This window comes from Hippopotamus amphibius, chromosome 7 (genome assembly GCF_030028045.1).
Source record: "Hippopotamus amphibius kiboko isolate mHipAmp2 chromosome 7, mHipAmp2.hap2, whole genome shotgun sequence".
Lineage (NCBI taxonomy): Eukaryota > Metazoa > Chordata > Mammalia > Artiodactyla > Hippopotamidae > Hippopotamus > Hippopotamus amphibius.
This window is the reverse complement of record NC_080192.1, coordinates 118442996-118448593: the sequence shown is the minus strand read 5'-3', so window position 1 is coordinate 118448593 and position 5598 is coordinate 118442996.

Genomic DNA, 5598 nt, shown 5'->3' with positions numbered 1-5598 from the left:
GAAAGAGGTACAGGGACACAGTATCTAGTCCACTTTGCCCACAAATGCTGACCTTATAAATGACTGGGGGGTAGGAACAGGTGGGGGAAGGTCCTAGCCCAGAACCATTACCTTGCAGGAGGTCCACAGTTTTTATATTTGCATTTCAAAGCCCCTGCAGAATGACTAGTGTAGTTAATTACTTTCCTCTTTTGAAGACAAAAAGAGACTCTTCTTTAGCAAGATCAGAGAATTCACAAATTTCTGCCCTAATTCCCTTTTCTACCCGTATGGAATCCCATCCAGCATCTCAAAGAGCTACTATTCTGCTGCCAGAGAATTCTATTCTGTTTTGCCAGGAAAAAAATGCCTCGTGCCTTCCCCTTTCTCTGTTGCTTTCTTCCTAGATCAGCACCCCTTTTCTTCCCTTTCCACGTGCTTCCTCTTCCTTCTCTTAGGAAAGAATGTGATATTTGATGGGTGTGTTGTCAGGCATCTGAGGTCCTAATTATAGCTCCATCACGATCAATCTATGTAAGTTGGAGAACAGCACTGTAACGACTAAGAGATGATAAATTTCATTGGGTAATTTAGCTCTTCATATCAGTGTGTCATTCTGACTCCTTTCTATTTAACCAAATGTTTTGCCAGAAATTTTAATTTAACCATTTGAAGGACTGTGAATAAAGGCATAACAAAACCCTTTCCCCTTTGGCCTGGGCATTTGATTTTTGGCAAACTTCCTAGCACTGTTTCCCTGGAGACCTGATAAAAGAAAGTAAAAATGGCCCTGACTGGTAAACTCTATCTGGACTGAGACAACTATAAATACTAGCTTGAAAGCTCTATTTCTGGGTTCCCCTCAGTGCAGGGACGCTTGTAACTGGCATGACCCTGTGGGGACCAAAGAAGCTAAGCCCGGGGGGTTCTTCCAAAAGATGTTAGTTACTGTGGAGCATGGGGTTTCCAAAACAGGGTGGCTTCCATACCCTCCTGATGGGAGTCTCACTGCTTCGTATTTGAGTCATCACCTGGGGCCCAGGAGAATAGCTTGTGGCCACAGCATGGATGGTTTTGTGGTCAGCTGCAAGGTCTTGCAGGAGAGGAACGCTGGATGTGTCCTGCCGGCACCCTCTGCATCCTGGCCTGTGCTGCCTTCTGAGTCAAATGGTGCCCCATGGGGCAAAGCAGTCTGCTGGGTCCACGTGTCTATTAGAGCCTTAGAAGAAGACCTCCTGGTGGGCGTTGCAGGCAGGGTTTTGACTTTTAGTGAACAAGAGCATTTGCCTATGAAGCTGTCTGCATGAGTCAGTAGTCCAGTCATATGGGTGAAGGGGGTCAAAAGCTACAAATTTCCAGTTTTAAAATAAATAAGTCATGGGGATGTCATGTACAGTTTCAGTTTTGCAAGATGAAAAAAATTCTGAACATTGGTTACACAACGACATGAATGGACTTAAAACTCCTGAATTGTACACTTGAAAATGTTAAGATAGATTTTATGTTTTGTGTATTTTACCACACTTGAAGAAAAATTGACAGGTTCCTCTAAATGTCACACTTAAGTCATGTTTTAAATGGCTGGACTAATGCTAAATGTTTCTAATTTTTGCTATAGTCATTTTTCCAATTCTGTCTTCCAGTTGTGATTAAACGATCATTTACATTTCACTTCTTATCATCTGACTAATTGACAATTTCAGCCACTGGGCACCACAAGTTCCCATACAAGTCGTGACCACGCCCCCTGCTAAGGTGAGAACACCATCTAGGTGTCAATTGCGGAACGACAGGTTACATCCAGAAGAAAGAGGAAGACCTCTCCTGCAGGCCTCCTACTCCTTGGAAGAGCAGCTGGAAAGGGAGGCAGTTCTAAGTATCCTTTTCCTACCATTCTTCCAGTCAGTATAGCTTCCAAGAACTTGTTGCTGTGAAAAGAAAGATCTCCCAATATTTACAATACTTGAGGTTCGAATAAATAATCTTTTATGGGATAGAGCACTAATATCTTGCTCATAAAAGCTTCAACTCCTAATCCTTTGTTATTCTCTTAAAAAATATAACATCAACAGTGCAATTAGGCTAAAAATTCTTGCATAAACTCATGTACCCACTTATAAATGTAATAGAGCAGTTTGTGAGAGCCACTGAATGATTTTGCTTTTGGTAAATCACAAGGTCAGAGAACACTAGAACTTAAATAGCTTTAGAGACCAGCTGGTTTAAAGACCATTTAGAGACCAGTGGTTCTCAACCATTAAAGGGTCACTCTGTCTTTGACACACTGATAAAAATTAGAGGTGTCTGGTCCTATAAAATGTTATTTTACACAGACTTTGAATACAATTTTAAAGAGTTCATGGATGCCTAACCTCCACCCCTAAAGCTTTTCACATGTTGAGAATTCCTGCTCTAGTCCCACCCCATAATTTTGGAAATGAGGTTTCTGAGAAACACCACATGTGAAGAAGCAGCCTAGCTGAGCTAAATGCTGGAGGGAGATGTGGTCCCACACACAGTGTGATGCTGTGTCAGAACCAGCCCTGGTAAAACCCATTACCAGAGTGCACGTGTTCTCTACAGAGGATCAGGCTAAGAGAGCAACAACGGCCCACCAGAGCTCCAGCTCTGTTAGGGGAACCCAGTCCAAATCACCAGCCATGAGAAGCAAGAGTTGTCTTATTGGCTGGAGAGGAAGAACATGGGTAGTTGGCAATGCAGGGACAGTCAGAAGAGAGTGGACATGACCCATGAGCTGAGTGGAGATGATGCTGGGGGTAGTTTGGTGGCAGCATGGACCGTGACCCAGGAGTACAGAGAAATAAGAGTCAAAGTAACAGATGGGCAACAAGGGGTGTAGACCAAGAACAGAGGCTCTGTGGAGCTGCAGGAAGAAGTCTGGATTATTTGGGAGATCCCACCCCAGGGACTCCTAGAAAACATCACTAAAAGAAGACTGGACTTCCAATGTGCTGGATATGAGCATTGCTCTTTGGGTTCTTACTACAAATGGGATGGTTTGATTTGCCAGGACACAAAGGGTGTGAAGCATCAATTATGGTACGCTTTTGCTTAAATTCCCCACTCACTGAAACATGGCAGGAGTCAAACTGACACTGCAGTAAGGCTATTGCAGCTGCTGCCTGGGAAATACCCAGCTGTCATGGATGTTGTCGCAAATCACTATAAATCTTTCTGAACCTCGGTTTTCTCATCTACAACATGGGATCAGGGGATCAGGACCTATCGAGCACTAAATTTCCTTCCAACATGAAAAAAATCTGATTCCGTGACCAAATCGGAAAGCCAGGGTTGGGCTCTTTCAGCTCAGCAGATTTAAGTGAGTCATTTCTGAATTGCTGGCCTAGGCACTCTCCTCTTCAGTCAAGTATTCCCTTGAGACATAATTTTTTGGAAAATCGGGAAAGGGAGGATACAAGAAGCTGGAAGGAAACCTATAGGAAACTATTAAAAAAAAAACATTTTCTATCATTAAGAAAAAAAATGAAAACGATGACAATCAGAATTGGGGTTATAATTCAAGTTGACTGATTCCAAGAGCGCACACCACTGAAACTGGGTCTCAGCAGAGTACATCAGGGCAGCCTTCAAGGTTCGCTCATCCAGGAACTGCAGTCCCTCTTCCCCACGATGCACAGCTTTGCCTCGTCTGTTCAGCTTAATTCTCAGGCTGGGGGTGAGACAGCTGTTGCAGCCACATGGCCAAGCTTGACGTTTGCAGGTGACAATGTCAAGGGAGAGAGACTCTCCCCTCCTCTGGTTCTCGTGAGGATGGGGAATTTTCCAGAAGCCCCAGCAAACTTCCCCTTGGATCTCATGAAATTGCATTGGTTCCTATGCCTATCCTGAACCTGTGGCTGGCAGGGATGATGTGATTACATGTAAACAAATAGGCAGGGACTTCCCTGGTGGTCCAGTGGATGAGACTCCAGGATCCCAACGCAGGGGCCCGGGTTTGGTCCCTGGTCAGGAAACGAGACCCCGCACGCATGCCGCAACTAAGAGCCCACATGCCACGATGAAGATCCCGGTGCAGCCAAATAAATAAATATTAGAAACAACAACAACAGTTTAGGCCAACCCGAAACGTACAAGGACCGCAGGGGTGACTACCTGACACCAATCAAGATCTGTGGAGATGATGAAAGGTGGCTGCTGAGCAGACAACCGTCAGTGTCTCCCAATGCTGTGTTTCAAAAGCCTTACCGCATTCTTTTCAGAATTATCTTTTGAAATACGATGGGGGTGTGGGACCGTGTTCCCCATTTTACAGATGGAGTAATTAAGCTCAAGGTCACACAATTGGGTTAGAGCTGGGTACAAAGACCTTCCTCATCCGAATCCAAGGCTTCTCTATGTACCTTCCAAAAGGTTTACATTTGGGGCTTATCCTTTTACCCAGATAGTCTTTTTCTGGGGATTATTATAATAAAATAATGAATGAAAAAATAGGAATAAAGAGTTAGAGACAAGAATATTCATCATGTGTGTGTGTATGAAAAAGTGGAAATAATCTGAGAGCCCAATAATATGCAATTAGATCAATTTTGGTACATAGATGCATGGAGTATCATGCAGCTATTACAATTTTATTGTAGAAGGAAAAGCAGTGGCTTGCAGAAATGTTCACCATATATTATTACCTTAAAAAGCAGGCTATAAAACTGTTATAAAAGAAAATCAGATATAGATAAGTGAAGGGATGTAGACATCCACATTTTTATCAGTGCTTATCTTAGCATAGTGGAGAAAGGATAATTTTCATTTCCTACTTTGTGCTTATCTCTTTTTGCCAAATTTCTTTGGTGAGAATACACAAAAAGGATTTCTTTGGTGAGAACATTATAACCAAAAAACAAAAAAACAAAAAACCAAGTCTGTTAGTTTTTAAAATATATTCATTGAGTTAAATAGTTTTCTTTTCACCAGAACACTGGTTTTCAGACACAGATGCCAGGTATCAGAGGGTCCCATGAGGGAAGTAGAGTCAGGGAACAGCGGTAACAGCCATCACAGTGGTCCCTGCAACAGCCTTCCCAGGCCTATCCTCAGTGCTGATGAAACCTTAGCATAAAAAGCATCGCTTGGGAGGATTCTAAAATTTCTCCCCTCAGCTGCCTTCAAAGAGTGGTCACTGTATCCATGGCAAATGAATAAAACACAGTGTGTACTTTGGGGCTCATAGAGAGAACAAAAAGCTACAGATCCTTCTTAAGACAATACTTAGAATAATAGTTATTACTGAAGTTTGAGGTTCCTGGCACATAGTGCCTAATAAATATTGGGTAAGTAAAGAGAAGTTAGGCCAAGAAAAATGATTGGAAAATATTAAACAATGAAATTACCAGTTTATGAATACTCAGCACAATGCCTTCTACAAATTATTTTATGGTAGAGGACAGAGTGACTCTCGTACACTCTGCTTGCTCTGGAATCATTCCTGGGTCTCCTGACCACCCAAGTCTTGTGGCGCTCTCCCACATTTATCCCTGTTGTCACAGAGGACAGGCACTTTCTCTTCTGTTGACCTTCCAGCCTCTGGTGAGTCTGTCTCCCGCACATACGGAAAGTACCCAAGAAACAGCATAACCAAAATTC